The sequence below is a fragment of the Nannospalax galili genome, unplaced genomic scaffold (genome assembly GCF_000622305.1).
Source record: "Nannospalax galili isolate Female #2095 unplaced genomic scaffold, S.galili_v1.0 scaffold1798, whole genome shotgun sequence".
Classification (NCBI taxonomy): domain Eukaryota; kingdom Metazoa; phylum Chordata; class Mammalia; order Rodentia; family Spalacidae; genus Nannospalax; species Nannospalax galili.
In genome coordinates, this window is record NW_008341341.1 from 566143 (window position 1) to 590432 (window position 24290).

General features: G+C 44.6%; 1 protein-coding gene across 3 annotated transcripts in view; it reads right to left on the reverse strand.

Moving 5' to 3' along the window:
* Nucleotides 1-15916, reverse strand: part of Wdtc1 (WD and tetratricopeptide repeats 1) — a 61804-nt gene extending 45888 nt beyond the window's left edge. The window contains exon 1 of one of the 3 annotated variants that reach the window (XM_017799065.2): nucleotides 15811-15916. The gene's annotated coding sequence lies outside the window, so the exon portion shown is untranslated. Of the gene's footprint in view, nucleotides 1-15319; nucleotides 15622-15810 lie in introns of those variants that run through there. The other 2 variants (XM_008836777.2, XM_029565217.1) reach the window with 2 other exon arrangements.
* Nucleotides 15917-24290: the final 8374 nt, after the last annotated feature.

A 24290-nucleotide genomic window follows, 5' to 3' on the forward strand; every position in this document is an offset into this window, starting at 1 on the left:
TGACAACTGAAGCTATCCAGCACATCTATCTTCCCTCCCTCCCTCCCTCCCTCCCTCTCTCCCTCCCTCCCTCGTTTGTTTGGCTGTTTTTGAGACAGTCTTGCTATGCAGCCCTGGCTGCCTAGAGCTTGTTATGTAGACTAGATTGGCCTTCAATTCGTGGTGATCTTCTGCCTCTGCCCCCAACTTCTGGAATTGCAGGCATTATCTCTATGGCAGGCCACTTATGTTTTTCTTTGTTAAACATTATGTTCCCAAGTATTAGGGGTTTACTATATGCCAGGCACTGTGCTAAGTGCTTTATATTCATTCACTCACTCACTCACTCACTCATTCATTCATTCATTCATTCATTCAAGAAACGAAATGTAGTACAAGTTTCATTTCAGGTACTATTCTGGACCCAGAAGATACAGCAGTAAACGAAAGAGGTAAGGTTCTTGTTATGGTAGTGCCATTCCAGTAAAAAAGGGACAGGCAGGACTAGCAAGATGGCTCATCCCGTAAAGGCACTTGCCACCAAGCCTGACTCTAGGAGTGTCTTTTGGGTTCTGGGGATGTCCTCTGGGTTCTGGGATTGTCCTCTGACTGGCACATGTGGACAAACACATACAAATAAATAAATGTGTAAAAATTTTTTCTAAAGGAGCAGGCAGACAGCAGTGAAGAATGCTACTGGGCTAGAGACGGCTTAGCCGTTAGGAAGAATACTGGCTGCTCCTGCAAAGGACCTGGGTTTGGTTCCCACTGCCCATGTCTGGGGCTCACAATTGCTCACTCCAGCTCTAGGGGATCTGACACACTCTTCTGCCTCCACAGGTACCTGTCCTCACTCATGTGGACACACACACACACACACACACACACACACACTCTTTAAAAAGGAATGCTATGGCCAGGAAAAAAGACTGCTGTGGTGGCATTAAACAGGGTGGCATGATTGGTTGGTTACTTTTTTTGGGGGGTCTTTTTAAGACAGGGTTTCCCTGTAGCCCCAGCTGTCCTGGAACTCACTATGTAGACCAGGCTGGCCTCGAACTCACAGAGATCTGCCTACCTCTGCCTCCCGAGTGTGGTTCATTACTTTTAGACTTGAAATTTTTTTTAAAAAAGACGTAATAGGGCCAGGCATGGTGGTGCACAACTTTAAGGCTTTAATCCCAGCATTTGGGAGGCAAGGCAGGTGGAAATCTTAAGTTGGAGGCCAACCTGGTCTGCAAAGCAAGTTCCAAGGGCTACTAGGAACCTAGTAGCTACCTAGGGCTACACAGCAAGACCCTATCTTTTTAAAAATAATTTATTATTTTTATTTTATATGTATGAGTGTATTGCCTGCATGTATGTGAGTGCACTCATGTCGTGCAATGCCACAGAGGTCAGAAGAGGGCTTCGGATTCCCCTGGAAGTGGAGTTAAGGATGGTTACCAGCTGCCATGTGGGTGCTGGGAATCAAACCCAGGTCCTCTGCAAGAGCAGTCAGTGCTCTTAACTGCTGAGCCATCTCTTCAGCCTCGACCCTGTCTTTAAAAAAAAAAAAAAACCATATATATAGTGGACATTTTGGGGTTTTAGGCATTCCTCATAATGAATCTGGTGCAGTGCAAAGCAGATTCTCTGAGGCTCCCTTGTAGCTCATGTGCACATTGGACCCAGACTACTAACTAAACACATCATGCCCAGGATATGAACTGGGATCTGTGTCAAAAGTCTGAGGACAGAGTCCCTGCTGGCATGCAGCAAGGGGTGATTACAGTGGTCCTCAGGGTACAGTGCAGCTGGTGACAGTGACACAAGCTGTTTGAGTGGTGGTGGCAGCAGTGTCCTCACTGAACTGGTTCTGAGAATGACTATCTGGATCCTATTCTTCAACCCTGCCTGTGGTCTTCGCTGATGTTTCTTTAATACCCTTTTAATAATCTTCCAGAGTTGGTGTCTGTTGTTCACAACTACAAATCCTGCATGATGCACAGGGGCTCTGAGAGGAGGACAAGCTGGAATGCAAATGACAAGAGTCAAAGAACCAGAGGAAGAGGCTTCTCAGGAGATAGTGCTAAGACAGTTGAGCAAGAAAGGTTCAAAAGGTTTGTAAGGAGCAGTCCTGGTGATGCAGGCCTGGAATTCCAGCTATTCCAGAGGCTTAAGCAAGACAACTGTAAGCTCAATGCCTGCCCATGCTAGTCTAGGGGGCTGCAGGGATGGCTCAGAGACTGAGTACTAGACCCAAGTTTGGTTCCCAGCACCCACATGGTGGCTCACAACTGGTCCTTAAATCAAGTTCCAGGGGATTCCACACCCTCTTCTGGTCTCTGTGGGCATTACATAACATGAGTGCACTTACATATATGTAGGCAAAAGACTCATATACATAAAATAAAAATGGGCTGGAGAGATGGCTCAGCAGTTAAGAGCACTGGCTGCTTTTGCAGAGGACCTGGGTTTGGTTCCCAGCACCCACATGGCAGCTAACAACAGTCCATAATTCTAGTTTCAGGGGATCCAATGTCTTCTTCTGAACTCCATGGGCATTGCAGAATATGGGTACACTTACACATATGCAGGCAATATACTCATACATATAAAATTAAAAAAAATTTTTTTTTGGTCTTTTTGAGACAGGGTCTCCCTATAGCCCCAGCTGTACACCAGGCTGGCCTTGAACTCACAGATATCTGCCTGCCTCTGCTTCCCAAGTGCTCGGATTAAAGGCATGTGCCACCACACCCAGCTTCAAATAAAAATTTTTTAAAGGCTAGTCTGAGTAATTTAATGAAACTCTGTCTCAAAAAAAGGACCTGGGGCTGTGAAGCTGTTTAACAGTGGCAGAGTACTTAGCACAAGGTCCTGGCCCTAGCACCTTTTTTAGGGGAGGGGGAAGGCAGGATCTCCCTATGTAGCTCTAAGCAGGTCCAGAACTTGCTTATATACACCAGTCTGGTCTCAACTCAGATCAACCTGCCTCTGTCTCCCGAGTTACTGGGATTAAAGGTGTATGCCACCACACCTGGCTCCTAGCATTGTTTTGTAGAGAACTGGTTCATGAACAAGTAACAATTTTCACAATCATACAGCCAAAAACCTGGAGTATAAGGATTCAAACCCAGGCCTGTGTGATTCCATGTTCTTAACTATGATGGTATGTACTTTTACAGAGTAATGATTGCCATGAGAATTCACCAAAGAACTCACTAAATTGTTACCACTTTTCATTAATTTTCTTTCAAATTTAACCAAGTGTTTATGAAATATTAAGCACTGTGCTAGACATGGAAAATACTGAGATAAAAGACAGGCAAGTGGCTTAGATAAGATTGATGTGTGGCTTGGAAATACGAAAAGAAACAGGAATGGGAGAAAAGGAAGTCAGGTAAGTTGGAAACACATTCAGTCAAAAGGTAACATTAGAATAAGGCTTTAAAGCAGACTGATAAGACAGGTTTTAAAAATCCAGAATGTCAAATTAAATACAACGAATATTTAGCCTTCTGATGAGCATTTCTGCTCCATCCTCAGAGGCGATACTGACAAACACTGCTGTTTTAGTTGGCTTCTCTATTACGTGATGAACACTCAAACCAAAACCAACTTGGGAAGGAAAGGGTTTATTTGGTTCACAGCTCATCCATTATAAAGAGAAGCTGAGGCACAAAAAAGGCAGATATTAATGACTTCAATAATTTTATCGTAGTCAGGAGTGGTGGTGCACGCCTTTGATCCTAGTACTTGGGAGGCAGAGGCAGGCAGATCTTTGTGAGTTTGAAGCCACCCTGGTTTATATAGTGAGTTCAGGCCAGCTGGGGCTCCAGGGAGACCCTGTCTCAAAAAGACAATTTAAAAAAAAAAAAAAAAAGGGGGGCCTTGAACTCACAGAGATCCGCCTGCCTCTGCCTCCGGAGTGCTGGGATTAAAGGCATGCGCCACCACACCTGACTATCACCTCTATCTTGATATAAAACATTTCCTTCATCCCAGAAGAAAATCCCAAACCCAGTAGTCAGTCCCCATGCCCCAACCCTTTCCCCAGCACCCAGCAACTACCAGGTCCCATTCTGTCTCAATGGTTCTACCTGGTATAGATATTTCATTTATAACACATGGCCTTTTTTGTCCAGCTTCTTTTACTTAGCATACTTTTCTTTGAGGGCCTTTCATTGGAATCACTACTTCATTTCTTTTTTTGCAGCTAAATAGTACTTCACTACTGATACACTACATAGTGATAGAAGTATGGCTTAGATAAGTATGTCCATTTAAGTCAAAACTATATGATCAAGTTTTGTTCAGTTTCATATTTGTAAATTTTATATAAAAACACAGAATTGAGGTTAGGAGGTTTGAGAAGTAAGTATAAATAAAAATGATGGCTGGCCTTGAACTCACAGAGATCCACCTACATCTGCCTCCAAAGTGCTGAGACTAAAGGTATGCACCACCATGCCTGGCCCTAATGAAGTTCTTTAAAATTCCTTAAATCAAAGGGAAATGCAGGCTCAGGTCTCCCTTAGCTATACAGCAAATTCAAGGCCAACCTTGGGCTACTAAGACCGTCTCAAAACCCAAACCACAGCAACGTGGTGGTCCACACCTTTAATCAAATCACTTTGGAGGCAAAGGCAGGTAGATCTCTGTGAGTTCAAAGGCCAGCCTGGTCTACATATTAAGTTCCTGGCCAGTCAGGGCTGTACAGGGAGACCTTGTCTCAAAAAACCAAAATCAAAACCCAAACCAAACCAAACCAGAAACAGAGGCTTTCAAATGGTTCAAATGACAGAAATAGCAGTTGGGGGCCAGCAAGATGGCTTGACAGGAGGGGGGAAGGTGCTTCCCATGCAAGTCTGATAACCTGAGTTGAATCTTTAGAACTCAAAAATGGAAGGAGAACTGACTCCTGAAAATTGTCCTCTGACCCTGCACTCACACACACATCCTACACACAAACACACAATAATAAAGGTTTTTTGTTTTGTTTTGTTTTTGTCTTTTTGAAGCAGGGTCTCCCTGTAGCCCCAGCTGGCCTGAAACACACTATGTAGACCAGGCTGGCCTTGAACTCAGAGATCTGCCAGCCTCTGCCTCCCAAGTGCTGGGATTTAAAGGCATGCACCATCACACTCTACTTAATAATGAAATTTTCTTTAAAAGCAGTTAGGAACCAGTCAAGAATCTGACTCTATTGCTCCTTAGATTATGTGATCTCCAGCAGAATTATCTACCTTCTTAAAGCATTCTCTCCCTTTTTTCACTTGAATGGTAGGCATGTCATATAATTCTAGTCCATAAGGTTCTGGGAACATTTATGAGATAATGCATTCTAAAACTCTTAGCATAGGGGCTGGAGAAAGAGTTCAGGTTAAGAGCTACTGCTCTTGAAGAGGACCGGGGATTGAATTGCAGTGGGGCAGCTAACAACAGCCTATAACTCCAGTTCCAGGAAATCTAACACCCTCTTCTGGCTTCTGCAGGCACTGCACAACAGGGGTGCACTTACATACATGTAGGCATAACGTTCATACACATAAAATAAAAAATATTTTTTTAACAGTCTTTTTGAGACAGGGTCTTCCTGTAACCCAGCTGGCCTTGAACTATTAGACCAGACTGGCCTTGAACATGCAAGAGATCTGCCTGCCTCTGCTTCTGGAGTGCTAGGAGCAAAGGCATGCACCACCATGCCTGGCTCTCTCCTTTTTTTTAAGTCAGAAAATTATAGCCTAGGTTGGCCTCAAACTTTCAAAGGATGACCTTGAACTCCTGATCCTTCAACCTCTACTTTCCAAATGCTGGAGTTACAAGCACATACCATCATTACTGATCTTTAATGATTAAAAACAGTAACAGTGCAGGGTAAGGTGGAACACACTTTTAATCCCAGCACTGAGGAGGCAGAGGCGGGAGAATCTGTCAGTTTGAGGTCAGACTCTTCTATATAGGGAATTCCAGGCTAGCCAGGACTACAAAGTAAGACTCTGTCTCAAAAAACAAAAACAAAACAGGTAACACTGAGCTGGGGAGATGACTAACAACCATCTATAACTACAGTTCTGGGGGATCCAACACTGTCCCCTCTGGCCTCCTTAGGCATTGCACAACATGGGTGCATGTTACACACATGCAGGCAAAACACTCATATATAAAACACTAAAATTAAAATAAAAAAACAGATGTTAATAATAGTACCTACTTCACTAGGCTGAGGTGAGACTACCTAGAACAATGCGTACTCTGAACACTGTGAGTGACATGTCATTTTCAGTAAGACATCAGTTAAGATGTCCCCAGCACCCACAATGGGCAGCTCACAACTATCTGTAATTCCAGTTCCAGAGGATGAGACACCCTCTTCTGACATCCCCAGGTACTGCATGCATGGGTACACTTACATACATGCAGGCAAAACACTCCTATACATTTTTTAAAAAAGGAAAAGAATAGTGGTAGGCATGGTAGTGCACGCCTTTAACCCCATTGTTCTGGAGGCAGAGGCAGGCAAATTGCTGTGAGATCCAGGCCAGCCTGGAATGGTCTACACAGCAAGTTCCAGGCCAGCTGGGCCTACATACTGAGACCCTGTCTCATAAGACCAAAATCAAAATGAAACAAAAACCCCCGCCTCTGTTGGCCCACACCTGTGATTTCGGCAGAAGAGGCTGAGACAGGAGACAGGAGTATCTGGAGTTTGAGGCCAGCCTGGGCTACAGAGTAAGACCCTGTCTCAAAACAAACCAACTGCTACATTTATGTACTCTATGAGTACATTTATGGTATGCAAATATTTCAATCATAAAAAGCAAAAGCTCCCAAACCCTTCTTTTTTCTACTTCAAAATCACAATTTATAAAAAGAAAATTTAGTTCTTAATCTTTCCTGTCAACTACCTTGAACTGTGGTTATGTAGCTTCTCTTCCTTAAAGGAATAAAAGCATCCCAAGGGCCAGCTCTTCATCTGATTCGTTATTAATATTCCCAGTGTGACTATGAGCTAAACGGGTGCCAGTACCTCTTGCTGAATGAATAGCAGCACAACTGCCTTGAGTACACCAGTATCTTGTGCCTACCAAAGTACCTTTGTTCATGCTTTTAATTTGCTTCACAACAATCTTGTGAAGAAACCATGGAGCTATCATTATCTCCACTTAACAAGGAAGAACTGAAGTGTAACACTATGGTACTGAGGAAGGATCACTGGGCTAGATTCTACGGTCCATGCTCTGGCCAGCCTCTGACTATATGACCCTGAGAGAGACATTACACTCTGTCAGACTCTTTTTCCATCTATAAAATGAGAAGTAGAAGCCAGGAATGGTAGTGCAGGCCTGTAATCCCAGCACTTGTTAGGTAAAGGCAGAAAGAGCAGGCTAACCTTAACTACAGAGTAAGTTCAAAGACAGTCTGGGCTGTATGAGTCCCTGTCTCAAAAAATAAAAAAGGCTGGCAAGATGGCTCTATGGGTAAGGGTGCTTGCTGCTAGGAATGACAACCTGAGCTCAATCCCTGGAACCCATATGATGGAAGGACAGGACCACTTCCACAGGCTGTCCTTTGTGTGTGCACGCACATGCGTATGTGCACATGTGTACAAACACACACATAATAAAATAAGTAAACAAATAAAATCAGAGGTGGAAATGAACTACAACCGTTTCTAACAACACCCTCCTATGTATCAGCAGCAGAATGAAGAGGTTCTCAATCATCTGCATTCTCTTTCCTCTGGACATGCCGCCCTCCACAAGGAGCTACCTCCAACCGAGGTGACAACTGACCCCCTTTCAACATTCTGAATTATGCAAAAGATGTATGCAAGTTTCCTTTTACTCCACTTGTAGTGGCTTCCTACTGGAGCAATCCTATGGAAAAGAGGAAAGGCAAAACCAAGTGAGGACCCAGCAAAAAGACCTTTGAAAATAGCAAAATGAGGATGAAAAGCTAAGCTGTGGAGTCCAGCAAACAGAAGGTTCAAATTCCAACTCTCCTAACTATTTCAACATTTCTAAACCTCAGTTTCCTAATCTGCCAGTACCTTCCTTTGCAGGGTAACTAGGAGTGGAGGAGCACACATGTAAAATGCCTGGTAGTGAGCTGGTAAACAGCATTTACCAAACATTCTAAATGTTTTACAAGTGTCATCTCAGATTCCTCCTAGCAATCCCACGAGACAGGCTTCATTATTACCTCAGATGCAGGATCCAAGGCACAGAAAAGTTAATTTACCAAAGACACAGTTATTATATGGAAAGTCAACCTAGATCCACCCAAGACCCCAGGCTGCTGGCTACACACACACACACACACACACACACACACACACATACACACACACACAAATCAACTACTATTACTATCTGTATTCTATCTTATTTATGTATTTGAGACAGGGTCTCCCTGTAGCCCCAGTTGGACTAGAACTCACCATGTAGACCAGACTACCTCTGCCTTTCAAGTGCTGGGATTAAAGGTGATTACTATCTTTAATCAGACAAAGTCCAAACTGCCTTGCATAAAACAAACTCTGTCTCTAAATTCTGTTGAGCTACAGAGGTGAAATTGCCTTCGCTGGGAGTAGAGCTCAGCAACAGAATACCAGTTTAGCAGTGTGAGACTGGTTCAATCCTCAATACCAAAGAATCCAGGGGAAAAAGTCATCTTGGCTTATAAACACAAATTAAAAGAATGTTAATTCAAGCCAGGAATAAGTGGCACATGCCCAGAACCCTAGCACTCAGAAGGAAAGAGGCAGGAGTATCAGGAGTTCCCGGCTGGTCTAGGCTAGGTAACAGCTGCTGCCTAAAACCCCACATTTAGGAAGTGGAGGCAGGAAGACTGTGGATTTGAAGGCAGACTGGGTTACACAGGAAGACCCTGTCTCAAATGAAAGGGGGAATGGACTAGTTAGCAAAGGAGAGCTTTCTCAGAAAGGTGAGGCCTGCAGGACACATCTATCAACAAAGAGCATCTTTGGAAACATCTTTGAAGCTCTGGCTCAAAGAATCCCATGCAAGACAGATAGAAGCGTTCTCTGTCCAAGTCCATCCAAAGAATGGACTGCCTTTGGGGGAGGCTTTCAGTGACAACACCTTGACTTCTCCTCTACCTGAATGGGCTTTCTAACACCATTTAAATTTTGTGAGCATTTTTCCTTGGTGTTCCCAGAACTGTGCTTTTCATAGCTGGGCACCCTTCTTTCTTACAGCCTATAAGGCAGCAGAAGGAAGCAGATGAGAGAAAAAGGGGCGCAGGCTCTGATAATGCAGTACTCTCTCACTGTGAACCAGCATCCTCAATCTTGGATTTGGCCTTTTATCTTGTATCTTTCTAAATCCTACCACATTCCCTACCTCCTGTATGGAAGCCATTGAAGTTCTACCCTCTAACTCCACTTCTGCCAGAAAGGTCAAGGAAAAACCAAGGTGAGAGATTTAGATATGCTTCATTTCTAACTCGGTGACAGCCACACAACACCTAAATGTGTGACTCAGAACAGGTAAGCCGTCAGCACACAAGCATACAGGCCTCAAGTGAAGAAGTCCTCCTTAACAGTACTGCCTGGCTCCCAGTCTGAGAAAGGTCCCCTACAAGGTTCAAAGACAAGCAGTTTTATTCTTCATGAAAACAGAATCTGGGCTTATGAATAAAAGTAAAGGTTGTGATCCTAATACTCTGCCTGAGTCACTGGATAACTTTCTGGGCAAGGTCATATTCTGCTCCCTACCCCCACCCTAAGAATGGGGTTAATCCCTCCCCTAGATGGCTATAGGGAGGATTAAGGGTCATTACTCTTGGCATCCATCTCTGGCATAGCTCAAGCAGTTGTGACCTTATTCATCCTAAAAGATATTTAATATAAAAATGCAAACAGACCCTTGAATCTCACTCTTACAGAAGTTTCTATCCTTTCCTCCTCCTCTCCTCTACCCTTGCTTTTGCAGTACTGGGGGTTAAACACAGGACCTAGTGCATGCTAGGCAAATGCTCCACCACTGAGCTCCACGCTCAATGTTTTCTCTCTCTCTTTACTTTATTTTTTTTGGTCTTTTTGAGACAGGGTCTCCCTGTAGCCCCAGCTGGCCTGGAATTCACTATGTGGACCAGGCTGGCCTCAAACTCATAGAGATCTGCCTGTCTCCTGAGTGCTGGGATTAAAGGGTGTGTTACCACATCCTGTAATGTTTTCTTTTGAAACAGGGTCTCATTGAAGTGCCCAGGCTGGTCTTGAATTCACTCTGCAGTTCAAGCAAGCCTCGGACTTTCAATCCTCCCAACCTCAGGTCAGCTTGACTGAGAATTTTCTTTGAAACCAGGCCCTCTCACACACACTCTCACCTGCTGGCTGTATCTTCCCCTTATTCAAGTTTCTAGGCATTACTCACTAATACCATAAAGCCCTTTGAGGAGTCTGCAGCTATTACTAATAGCACAAAGAATTAGCCCCAGAACTTTCAGGATTTTAGTCAGGCCTGAATTCACCCTGAGGAAACCAATACCTGGTTTCCTTTAGGCCCAAGCCTAGCTCCTAAGAAAAACCAGTGAGATTCAGTGAAAAACACATACTATGTCATTTGGCCCTCATCAACCCACTGTAAGGCAGGTGCCCTCCAAAGCGTCTTTTAGAGGTTGGGAAATTCATCTGTAGCTTAGCAAACTTGTGATTTAGCCAAGGTCACATAACAAACAAGAGGCAGACACGGGTTCGAAGCAACCTTGGCACTACTTGCTGGATAATTTCGAGCATTATTTCTTAGCTTTCTGAAGCCTGTTTCTTCAATGGGGACTAATGATCATTTCTACCTTATAGGGTGTTTCTGAGAGGATTAAGTGAGATATTTTAGAAAGTGTCTAGCAAGTGTCCAGCATGAAGCAGAAAATCAATACGTGTCAGCTTTTTACAGATCATAAAAAAGCAGTTTGGTATTTTCACAGAATGACAGTTTAAAATATTAAAAGACTGCTTAGTTCAATCACCTACATAAGTTTGAACCCTTCTATCATATCCTTGATAAGAAGTGACAAAGCCTGTCAGGTGTGGTAAGACATACCTGCAATCCTAGCAGTTAGAGGCTGGAGTTCAAGACTAGCCAATGCTACAAAGTAAGACCCTGTTCTCAAAAAACAATAGTAGTAAAAACCTTTGTTGACAAGGCATCCCATTATGTTTTTAGAAAGCTGAATTTTCTACAAAGCATGGATGTGCACACCTGTAATTCCAGCCCTGGGAAGCAAAGCAGAAGGACCGCCCATGAGTTCAAGGCCAGTCTAGTCTATATAGTGAGCTCCAAGTCAGCCAGGGCTACCTGTGTCTCAAAACACAAACTAGGGGCTAGAGAGATGGCTCAGTGGTTAAGAACACTGGTTGTTCTTGCAGAAGACCAAGGTTCGCATTTCAGCACCCACATGGCAGCTAACAACTGTCCTTAACTCCAGTCCGAGGGGATCCAACAGCCTCTTCTGACCTCCTCAGGCACTGCATGACACGGGTGCACTTACCTACATGCAGGCAATACACACATACACATAAAATAAAATAAAAAAACACAAACTAAGCCAGGCATTATGGTGCAAGCCTATGATCCCAGCACTTGGGAGGCAGAGGCAGGAGGATCTGTGTGAGTTCGAGGCCACCCTGGTCTACAAAGTAAGTTCCAGGCCAGCTGGGGCTACAGGGAGACCCTGTCTCAAAAAGACACACACAAAAAAAGAATACTAACTAAAACCAAGCACAACAATATATGTACCAGGTCTCCTCAATATATGTCATATACCAATTAGTAAATATCGTTCAAAGTAAGTTAGTCAGAATTAAACAACACTAAAGTACTGGGTTTTGACGGGGACTGCCATGACCTGGGTTTAAGACAACAGCTAAGAAGAAAGCTCAGACCACCGGTTCTATGGGTTTAGCGATCTATACCGGCAGCCCAAAGATGCAATGGAGACTCTATAAAGACAGAGGTAGAAGAAGAAACAGGAGGGGCTGGAGGGATGGCTCAGAGGTTAAGAGCACTGACTGCTCTTGCAGAGGACCCAGGTTTGATTCCCAGCACCCACATGGTGGCTACAAACCATCCTTAACTCCAGTTCCAGAGGAATCTGAAGCCCTCTTCTGACCTCCAAGGCATTGGATGACATGGGTGCACTCACATACATGCAGGCAATACACCCATACACATAAAATAATAAAAATAAATATTTTTTTTAAAAAAAGAAGAAACAGGTCATTAAAGCAGCCGTCCAAAGAAAAGCCAAGTATCATATGCTGTCCAAGGTTGTCTCTGAGATTCAGAGCTGTGCATGTAGCACACATTCCCTAATTTAAAAGAGAAGATGATGAAAATAATTAAAGAACAGATCACTGCTGGGAGTGGTGGTGCCTGCATGTGATCCCAGCACCCAAGAGACTGAGGCAAGAAGACTGCCATGAGGTCTGGGTCTCTTGAGCTACAGTGAGTTCCAGTACAGCGTGGGCAATTTTGTCTTACAAAATCTCTCTCATCAGTTGTCCTTCTAGATCCTGAAGTCCAGAGGTATGAGAATACACACCGAAATCTTTCTCACTAGAGCACCTGGGAGCCGCTATGCTGCTTCCCATCCTCTAACTGCTCACATTTAAGTTTTTCTTGAGTCTCAAGAGAGACTTTAAATTTTAATTTTAACTTTGCTATTGTGTGTGTGTATGATATGTGAATGCAGACATGTATGTACCACTGTATGCATGTGGAGGTCAGAAGACTATTTATTGATTTATTGATTTAATTTATTATTTATTTATTGGTCTTTTTGAGACAGGTCTCCCTGTATCCCCAGCTGGCCTGGAACTCACTATGTAGACAGGTCTCCCTGTAGCCCCAGACTGACCTTGAACTCACAGAGATCTGCCTGCCTCTGGTGCTCAAGTGCTGGGATTAAGTGTGCACTACTACGCCCGGTCAGAAGACAATTTTGGGGAATTAGTTCTCTCCTTATACCATGAGGTTTGAGATCAAACTCAAAGCTATCAGACTTTAAAGGCAAAGCACCTTTACCAGCTAAGCCATCACACTGGTCTGAATTTGGACTTCTGAACAATGTTAGAACTGTTATGATTTGAGGGACTCTTGGAGATGGACTAAATGCATTCAGCATGATGAAATGGCTATGGGTTTGGGGGGGGGGAAGGGGTAGAATGTTATAAAATAAGAACTAGCCCCCTTCAATCTGGGCATAGTGGCACACCCCTTCCAGCACTGGGGAGGCAGACTGATCTCTTTGAGATCAAGGACAGCCTGGTCTACACAGCAAGTTCCAGGCCAGCTGGGGATACAGGTGACCCTGTCTCAAAAAAACTAAAGGGGGGGGCAATGTAGCTCAGAGTACAGATTTGTCTACTGCCTAGCATGCTCAAGACCCTAGGTTCAATCCCTAATACTGTCAAACTAAAAAGAAAAAAGAAAAAAAAAAAAAAAAGGAAAAGCCAACTTTTTCTCTCAGAGAAGCCTAGACCCATGCTCTGGGATATCTTACTTTCTTCCCAAGCACTTCTTTCTTTCCTTCTCTTAATGTTTGTGCTTAAGATCTCTATTAAAAATGTCTTTTATTGGGAAGCAGGCAAATCTATGTGAATTTGAGGCCAGCCTGGTCTACATAGCGAGTTCCAGGCCAGTCAGGGACTCTGTCTTCTAATAAAAAGAAATACAACTTATGCAGGCATGATGGTCCACACTTGTGATCTGGCATTCATAAGAGACCAAGGCAAGAGGTGCTGCCTTAAGTTCCGGGCCAGCTGGGACTACACAGACCCTTTCCAAAGGAAGAGAGAAAAATGAAATATAGTAAAATACAGCAATTTAACAAGGAAGAAATCAATGGTCAAGTCTCAGGTTCAGCCCTGCTACTTACTCTTCAGTCTACTTTAGAAGATCTGGGTATTATACTCAACAGCAAAAATTCAATTTCATCTCTCTTAAAGATACAGGAATCACATGGATGAATAATCCAGAGCTCAAAACTAAAAGCAGTCCTAATAGTCCTAAGGTTATTCACCAAAATGAACAGAGATTAACCACTCAAGGAGTAAAGCTCTGTGTAGACCACTGAGCATACCTAAGACCTGGGTGGGATGGAAGTCAGTCTGGTCTACATAGGGGATGGAAGCAGGAGGATAAGGAGTTCAAGGCTAGCATCAGCTAAAGGCCAGGAGGATAAGGAGTTCAAGGCTAGCATCAGCTAAAGGTCAAGGCCAGTCTCAGCAACACTGTGATTCCTAGGCCTGCCTGGATCTTGCTTTAAAACACGTATTCATGAATGCATGCAGGCACATGCGTGCACACACAAATAAACACTTATCTGACACTTTACCCAGATCATCCACCCCATCCTTCAAAGGAATGGGACAGCTAGAGCCAGTCTACTGGGCTTCTAAACTTAGAGAACACAATTTAAAGTTGCTTTACCACTACCCTATGTCAAGAGATTTAAGAAAATCAAAGAACTTCAGAAGAAAGTCATATTAGGCTACTAAGACATCAGTCATACCTATTTTTTCTAGAAAGCCAAAGGACACCAAGCAAATCCAACTACCGACCTGGGGCTGCCAAGGGGGCGAATGGGACCCGGCTGGTTTGCAGTTTCTGTTCTAGCTCTTCACTTCCGATTTACTCTTTGAAATGGGAACTAATAGCCCACTCCCAAATAGAGGCCCTTTGTACTGGGGCGCTACAGTGGATAATGCAAACACCTTGGCAAAGTTCAGTTTGGTGCTAGGATAGGCCACCGAAGGCATCTGCAGCTACCAGAAGCCTGAACACACGAACACACACTAAAGAAAACACACACACACACACACACACACACACACAGGGTGGAGGGGGAGAGGAAGAGAGGGAAAGAGGGACACAGCAAGGAGAGCGAGCGAGAGAGAGAGACTGACTAGGAGAGTAGGTCAGGGTCATTGCCCTCCTGAAACTTCCACCTGCCCCCTTCTTCCAGAGTGCTACCGGCGCCAGATCAGATGTCAAGAACTCCGGAAGAAAAAAAAAAAAAAAAAAAAAAAAAAAAAAAAAAAAGTCCCGTGATAGCACGACTTCCACCTCCCGGCCAGACGAGCCTCCGGGACTCCCAAGCCATCCCCCTACCCCGCGGCCAGTCCCCCGCCCTCTGCCCTCTGCCCTCCCGCCCCGGCGAGGCCTGCCCCCTTCTCCGGACACCCCGGAGCCCCGAGGCGGCCCGGACTCAGGGCCCCAGGCCGGCAGGACTAAAGCCGGCCCAGAGCCCTCTGCCCGGGTGCTGGGGCTGCAGGAAGCCGGTCCCCGCCTCGGCGCCCGCGGAGAGAAGGGGGCGGCGGCGCCCCTACCTGTCAGGTCTCTTCCCGGGACCAGCAGCAGCGCAACTTCAGGAGCCCATGTCCGTCCGCGGGCCCGGCCCCTCTCCCGGGAGCAGGGGCGCGGATCCCGGGAAGGGGGCTGGGGATCTGGGCAGCCCTAGCCGCTTCCCATTCTCCGCGCCTGGTGCCTGGCTGGGGCCGGACAGCGCCTCCGCCCGCCCCTGCGCACCGCCTCACACCCGCGCTCACACACACTCACACTCCCTCGCGCGCTCTCACACACGCACACCCCTCCCTCCCCCTGCTCTGTTTATCTCCTCCAGCTGTCTGGGGACCCGGGAGAAGCCAACACTGCGCCTGCGCCACGCAGTCTCCGCGCCCGCCCCGTGCCTCTCAGACTGCAGCTACGCTACGGAGATGGCGCCCGGCAGTTTCCAGAATAGCTAGTGCGGGCCCAGTCCGCCTGCCCGCCCCCACCGCGCGCCCCGGGTCAACGTCTGCAGCCGGTGGCGCCCACTAACCTGCTAGCGGGGGAGCCCGGCTTCGCCGAGGCCAATCCGCTTCACCGCTTGTGGGACCGACAGCCAGTGGGCGGGCGGGAAAGCCGGACTGAGCCCAGAAGCATCATGGGAATCGTAGTTTTTCGTCACCATGAAGCTCCTGGCCCGGTTACTATTAGTTACCTGGACGCTCCTCCCATCTCACTTTGGGTATAAATGCTCTCTCACGTTGGTTTTGGGGCCCGCCCCTCGCCGGTGGCCCAAAGTCCAGCCCAGCCTCCCAAGGGCTCCTCAAAACTGCCTCTGAGACACTAAATTAGGGGACACATTAGGCTAAGAACTAGAGTTCCCCGCCCCAGGGCCAAGCTTCAGAAACCTACCTCTTCCTGCTCTAGGGGGCTGCTGAGGTAGCACATTCCAGGAAGAGGATAAAAGGGAATCTGGTCCTAAATAGAGTGGCCTGAAGGAGTCTGCCACACACCCTAGGAACTCAGGCTGATGGGAGACAAGATCCATCAGACAGAACCTGAGTTGCTTATTTGTGAAGAGGGGTTGCAAGCCTTGTGGAGCCCCGGGTCAGATGGAGACATCCTGTTCTCTAGGGATGTTCCCAGGGTGACATGGGAGGCACTGTAGCTAACTTCTTAAAACGAAGACCCGGAGCCCCAAGTCAGAAAAGTACACATTGTCATCACCTTCTGAGAAGGGAAACACAGGGTACAAGACTGTCAGATGGATAACATTTTGCTTTTATTTTTCTGTGTTTACAGAAGAAGAAATAGCAAAAAAAAAGATTAAAGGTGACTAGCCCCAGGTCATAAGGCTGATAAGAAATGCAGCTAGGATTCAAACCAAGCAGTACACACCCTTAAGACCTGGATATATACATTTAGCACTTACAGTACTTTTCCCATGTTTATCATTCCATGAGATTGTTTTCTCCCAGTTTTGTTTCCATCGCTTGTGTGAATTAGTCTATAAACTCCCAAACAGTGATTTCTCTCCATCTGGAGGACTAAGAACCTACTCTTGTGAATTCAACTCATAGTCTTCCAGCCCTTTTCCTAAAAATGTTGTGGATCATTCCTCCTGACCTTTCCCATTGAGGTGTGTCTTTAAATCAGCTGGGTATGGTGGTTCCAGTCTTCAAACTCAGCACTGGGGAGGCAGAGGCAGTGGGATCTCATACAAGTTTAAAGCCAACCTGGTTTACATAGAGTTTCAGGCCAACTGAAACTACATAATGAGACCCTGTCTCAACAAAACAAAAAAATCATGGACTTTGGGACTAGCAGGCCTTGCTTGACCTGTCGATCCATAGCTACAGCCGTTGTTAGAGAGATTAAGCTACAAAATAGCTTGTGCTTACTGAGCATCTTCTATGGGAGCTAAGGACTTCCAGGGTATTAAACAACACTTCCACAATCACACTGCTAAGAAGTGGTATAGTTGGGATCAAAACCCAGATTATGCATTTACTGCTGGGCGTGATGGCACCCGCCTTTGATCCCAACACTCAAGAGGCCAGCCTGGTCTACCTTAGGGAGTTTCTGGTAAGCTAGTGCTACAGGAAGACCCAGGCTCAAAAAGACCAAAAAAAAAAAAAAAAAATTAGAATTTATTGTCACAAACCAAGTTCCAAGTTTTATAGAGTTTGAAAGAAAAGACTAATATCTAAATTTATTTACAACTATACCACCATCTTCATCTCCTTATGAGACTCCTGGGCAAAAGCATTCAACCTGAAACTGAAAATGCTCATGCTTTACAGCCCAGAAACTTCACACCATAGAATTCTTGTACACAGATACTCCATCCAGCTCCACTCTAATAGCAAAAGACTTGCAACTACCCAACTGTCCTCCAAGAGCATCAGTGCATGTATGTGGCTTATTCAGACAATGAAATATTACCAATTTAATGATTCACACACAGTCAAAATGCCTTAAAAAACACAATCATGAACCAGGCGTGGTAGTGCATGCCTTTAGTCACAGCACTTGGGAGGCAGAGGCAGGTAGACCTCTATGAGAGCAAGGCCAGCCTGGGAGTTCCAAGCCAGCTGGGGCTACAGGAAGACCCTGTTTCAAAACAAAACAAAACAAATGTAATCATGAGTAAAAAAGGAAATTGAAAGATAATACATTAAAGATGATGTTTATAATTTATTGAGAATTTACATCAAATTTAAACAAAAAAACTTACATGTATATCTCTGTATGGAAAAAGGTATTTAAAAAGTTAAACAGAAAAGACAAAGCAATATTGAGAGTGGCTACTTCAGAGAAAAAGGAAGAAGTTGGGTGTGGCAGTGCCCACCTTTAATCCCAGCATGAGGGAGGCAGAGGCAGGTGGAGCTCTGTGAGATCGAGGTCAACCTGGCCTACATAGTGAGTTCCAGGCCAGTAGGGGTACAGGGAGACCCTGTCTCAAGACAAAACAAAACAAAGAAAGAAGAGGTAGAAATGGGGTTTGGAGCTGTTTTATAACATTTTATTTCTTTAAAACAGAGACTAGGTGCCAGGCATGGTGGGTCCTATAATCCTAGTACTCAGGAGGCTAAGGCAGGAGGATTGTTACAAGTTTGAAGCCATCCTAGTCTACATAATGAGTTCCAGGATAGCCTGGGCTACAACACAAGAGTGTCTCAAACAAAACGAAAAGCAAAAAGAGAATGGATTTACGTAGGGGAAGATATTAGACATCATCTTTATCTTAGGGTTGTATTATTTTATCTATACTTTTATGATGCTGGGGATTTAAAGCAAGGCCTTGCACATGCTAGGCAAGCACTCTACAACTGAGCAGTTTCCCCATTGATTTTTTTTTGGGGGGGGTCTTTTTGAGACAGGATCTCCCTGTAGCCCCAGCTGTCCTGGAACTCACTATGTAGACCAGACTGGCCTTGAAATCACAGAGATCCACCAGCCTCTGCCTCCTGAGTGCGCCACCACACCCAGCTTGTTTTGTTTTTTTTTTTAGACAGGATCTATATATCCCTGGTTGGCTTGGAACTTATGTCAGCGGTCCTGCCTTTGCTTCCAAAATGATAAGATTACCATGCCCTGTTCTCATGGTACACATGTGGAAGTCAGAGGACAACTTTTCAAGGAGTCAGTTCTCTTCTTCCATCAATGTGGGCCCCAGGAATCAAACTCAGGTCATCAGGTCATTGGGTTTGGTGAGAAGTACCTTTACCCTCTAAGCCATCTCACTGGCCCACCATTTTTTTTTAAATTAAATGTAAGGGGGAAAAATATACATCTTGCCCTAGCACTAGATCTACCTAAAGTAAAAGTTTTATAATCTGGAGCTGGGATGTAGCCCTTGCCTCTCATGTGCCAGGTCTTGAATTCAATCCTCAGTATCACACACAAACTCTCCAGTGCTGAGATTATAAATGCACACCACCACGCCCAGTTTTCACATGGGTCTTGGGGATTTGGGCCCTTGTGCAAGCACTTTACTGAGGAGCTATCTCCTCAGCCGTCCTGGAAACTTCTTTACATACAAAACTGTATCCTCTCTGTTTCCCATGGTCTGAAATATATCAAATACATCTTGCTATATTTAATTCTAATCTCTCTCACTTTTATTTTTTGAGACAGGATCTTACTCTATAGCCTAGGCTTGCCTGGAACTCACTACACACAGCCCAAGCCAGCCTCGAAGTTGCCACAATCCTCCTGCCTCAGCCTCCTATATGTTAGGATTACAGGTGTGAACCACCATATCCAGCTTTGAGTCTGAATCTTAGAGCTGAATAGGTTCTTAATCATCTTCCATTCTCTGCCCTGAGTTCTGGGCTCAGCCAGTTTGTGTCCAAGTCCGAATATCTTTGTCTGAACTACTCTGATCATTGAGTAGCTCTTCTCAACAAAAGAGTTTGCTTTCCTTTATCTGTGCCAACTCTGTTCTCTGTGGTAGTGGAGTTTCTGTATTAAATGAGGTGATACTTGTGTACGTTAAGATCTGGGATAATCTGGTAGGAATTAGTAAATGGACTTGATGAAGACTGCTTTTACTCTCAAAAATCTTTAGATAAAGCTCTCCTATCCCCACGGGGTTTTCTTTCTCAAGCTAAATTCTTCCATTTCCACACAATCAAGTCAAAAAAAGGCAAAGATCTCAGCAAGATGACTTAGCAGAAAAAGACACTTGCAAAGCTATCCCCAGAACTTATATAAAGGTGGAAGGAAAGACCCCCTCATACCACAAAAGTGTCCTCTAACCTCCACACACAGACCATGGCATGCATGCCCATCATAAACACACAGACACGATAATAATAAAGCAAAGATTGCCACCAATGGGGATGTCCAAGGGAACACGTCAAGAATCTTGTATTTCTAAAGATGCGATGCAAAAATGTCCCCAAGGCTGGGGGTATAACTCAGTGACAGAGCAAGTATTTAACATGTACAAGACCATGTATTCAATCCCAGCATCAAAGATGACCCCAGTAAAATAGATCAGTTTAGATTTTTTTTCATTAGAAAGTAGCAAAGAAGCCAGGCGTGGGGATACACGCCTTTAGTCCTAGCACTTGGGAGGCAGAGGCAGGTGGGTCTGTGTGAGTTCGAGGTCAGCCTGGTCTACATAGTGAGTTCCAGGCCAGCTGGGACTACAGGGAGACCCTGCCTCAAAAAGACCAAAAAAAAAGGGGGTTGGAGAGATGGCTCAGCGGTTAAGAGCACTGACTGCTCTTGCAGAAGACCCGGGTTCGACTCCCAGCACCCACATGGCAGCTATGAACTGTTCTTAACTCCAGTTCCAGAGGAATCCAAAGCCCTCTTCTGACTTTTGCAGCATTGCATGACACAGGTGCATTCACATACATGCAGGCAATACACTCATACACATAAAATAAAAATAAGAAAATAAGAAAAAACAATAGGGAAAACTAAAATTAAGGTTTCCAGACCAGAAGAAAAATGGAGGTGAATTATACTGAACAGCTGAACGAATAATAATAGTCACCCATCCCAGGACTTCTTGTTCTTAACCTCTGAGCAATCTCTCCAGCCCCACAGGTTTCCCTATTCTTAAAACATAGCTGCTGCAGAGCCAAGCATCCCATGTATGTTCAAGCAACAAGAGGAAGTGAAAGGCACTAGTTACTTTTGATCAAAAAAGGAAAAGTTGAGGCTGGAGATATGACTCAGCTGTTAAGTGCACTTGCTGCTCTTGAAGAGGACCCTCAAGTTCAGTTCCCAGCATCCACATGGCAGCTCACAACTGCTTGTAACTCCAGCTCCAGGTAATCCAACACCCACTTCTGGCCCCTGTGGTGCGCTTACATGCATACAGGCAAAACACTCAGACACATAAATAAAAAGTTAAAAACTAGAAATAAAATTTGCTGGGCATAGTGGTACACACTTTAATTTTGTTGTTGTTGTTGTTGCTTTTGTTTTTGAGTCAAAAATGTCATTTCCTTGGAGCTATTTCAGCCCTGTTTTGGGTCACAGTCAAGATGTGTTCAGTTAAAAATATGGAATGCTTCACGAATTTGTGTGCACACTTTGTAATCCAGCACTAGGGAGGCTGAGACAGAAGGATAAGGAGTCAAGGTCAGCTTGAGCTAATAAGACCTTTCCTTAAAAAACAATAGGCTCTGGAGTTGTAGCTCAACTGGTAGAGTGTTTGCCTATCATGCATGAGTCTAGAAGCTCTGGGGGGAAACCAGTGTGGTGACACATGACACCTGCAATCCTAGAATGTGAGAGGTGGAAATAGGTCGAATGCAATCCCCATTTAAATTTTTTAAATTATTATTTTTATTTTGTGTGTATGAATGTATTGCCTGCATGTGTGTAAGTGCCCCCATGTCATACAATGCCTGAGGAGGTCAGAAGAAGGTGTCAGATCCCCTGCAACTAGAGTTGCAGACTGTTGTTAGCCACCATGTGGGTGCTGGGAATCGAACCTGCAAGAACACTCAGTATTCTTGTTTTTTTGGTCTTTTTGAGACAGGGTCTTCCTGTAGTCCCAGCTGGCCTGGAACTCCTAATGTAGAGCAGGCTGGCCTTGAACTCACAGAGTTCAAGCCTGCCTCTGCTTCCTGAATGCTGGGACTAAAGGCATGTGCCACCACACCCAGATGTAGGCAGTGTTCTTAACCACTGTGCCATCTCTCTAGCCTCCCCCCCATCCAAATTTTAATACCATTCTTCATAAAAATAGAAAAACAATCTTAAATTTCATACAGAAGCACAAAAGACCCCAGATACTCAAAGCAACCCTGAACAAAAAGAATAAAGCTGAAGATATATCACTGTACCTGATTTCAAGTTATTCTACAGAGCCATCATAACCAGAATGGCATGGTGCTGGCACAGACACAGACACATAGATCAGTGGATTAGAAGACACAGATAGAAGGGCTGGAGAGATGGCTCAGCAGTTAAGAGCAATGATTGCTTTTGCAGAGGACCCGGGTTCAATTCCCAGCACCCACATGGTGGCTAACAACCACCTATAACTCCAGTTCTGGGGGAATCTGATGCCTTCTTCTGACCTCCCAGGGCATTGCATGACACGGGTACACTTACATAAATGCAGGCAATACACTCATACACATAAAATTAAAAAATAATAAATAAAATATTTTAAAAAAATAAAAAAGACACAGATACAAACCCACATAGCTACTGCCACCTGATTATTCACAAAGATGCCAAAAACATATGGGAGAAAAGACAGCCTCCTCAACAAATGGTGCTAGAAAAACTGTACCCACATGTACAAGAAGCAAAGTAGGTTGTAGCTCTCATCCTGCACGCACGCACACACACACACACACACACACACACACACACACACACAATCAACGCCAAATAGAACAAAGACTTTAATGTAAAACCTGAAACTCTGAAACTATTATAGAAAAAAGTAGGGATAATATGTCAAGATATAGGCACAAGCAAATGACTTTCTACTAGGACCCCAGACACTAAGAAAATAAGGCCAACAACTGACAAATCAGACTTCATACAATTAAAAAGCTTATGTTGGCGGGCATGGTGGTGCACGCCTTTAATCCCAGCACTCAGGAGGCAGAGGCAGGCGGATCTCTTTGAGTTCAAGGCCAACCTGGTCTACATAGTGAGTTCCAGGACAGCTGGGGCTACAGGGAGATCCTGTCTCAAAAAGACCAAAAAAATAAAAAATAAAAGAAACAGTTAATGGAGTGTAGAGACAGAATGGGAGAAAATCTTTGCTAGCTATATATCTGACAGAGGATTAATATCTAGACTATACAGGGACTGGAGAGATGGCTCAGCAGTTGAGTGCATACAGCTCTTTCAGAGGACCCGAGTATAGTTCCCAGCACCCATGTCAGGCAGCTCACAACCAGCTGCACTTCCAAACCCAGGTGAATCTGACACCTCTGGCCTCTGAGGGCACTTTCCCTCATATGCATATACACATACAAACATACAGACATACATAATTAAAGAATAAACATTTTTAAATATCTAGAATATATAAAGAACTGAAAAACTAAACGAGAAGTCTAAGTGCTGGGTATGGGTGTCAACTTTAGTAGTAGCTCTCATTGGGAGCACTTGGGAGGCAGAGAGGTATAGATCTCTGTGAGTTCAAGCCAGCCTGGTCTACATACCCTAGGCCAGCTGGAGCTACATAGTGAGGCATTATGAGGAGGAGGTGGGGGGGAGGAGGAGGAGGAGGAAGAAAGCAAAAAGCCAGTCAACAAATAGGCTAATGAAAAGACAATTCTCAAAAGACGAAATTCAAATGATCAATAAACATGTAAAAATGCTATCAGAGAAATGCATATCAAAACTACATTGAGATATCATCTTACCTGACTCAGAATGGTAGTCAGTCAGGAGTGGTGGTCTTCGCATTTAATCTAAGCCTTTGGGAGGCTGAGGCAGGTGGATCTTTTTATTAAGGGGAGCCTGGTCCACATAGTGACTACCAGGTAGGCTGGAACTAGGGAGACACTCAAAACAACAACAACAAAAAAAGCAAAGAAAGATGAATTCACTCTGGGTTGGAGAGATGGCTCAGTGGTTAAAAGCACCAGCTGCTCTAGCAGAGGACTCAAGGGCATTACATGACACAGGTATACTTACATACATGCAGGCAATACACTCATAAAATAGAATATAAATAATAAAAATAAAATTTTTGTTTTGTTTTTTGGGGGATTTTGTTTTGTTTTGAGACAGGGTCTCCCTGTAGCCCCAGCTGGCCTGAAACTCACTATGTAGACCAGACTGACCTTGAACTCAGAGATCCACCTGCCTCTGCCTCCCAAGTGGTGGAACTAAAGGCATGTGCCACCACACCCAGCAAATTAAAATATATATTTTTAAAATATTTTATTTATTATTTTTATTCTATGTGTATGAGTGTATTGCCTGCATGTATGTGAGTGTACCAGTGTCGTGCAATGCTCGGCGGTCAGAAGAAGGCTTTGGATTCCTCTGGAACTGGAGTTAAGGACAGTTCGTAGCTGCCATGTGGGT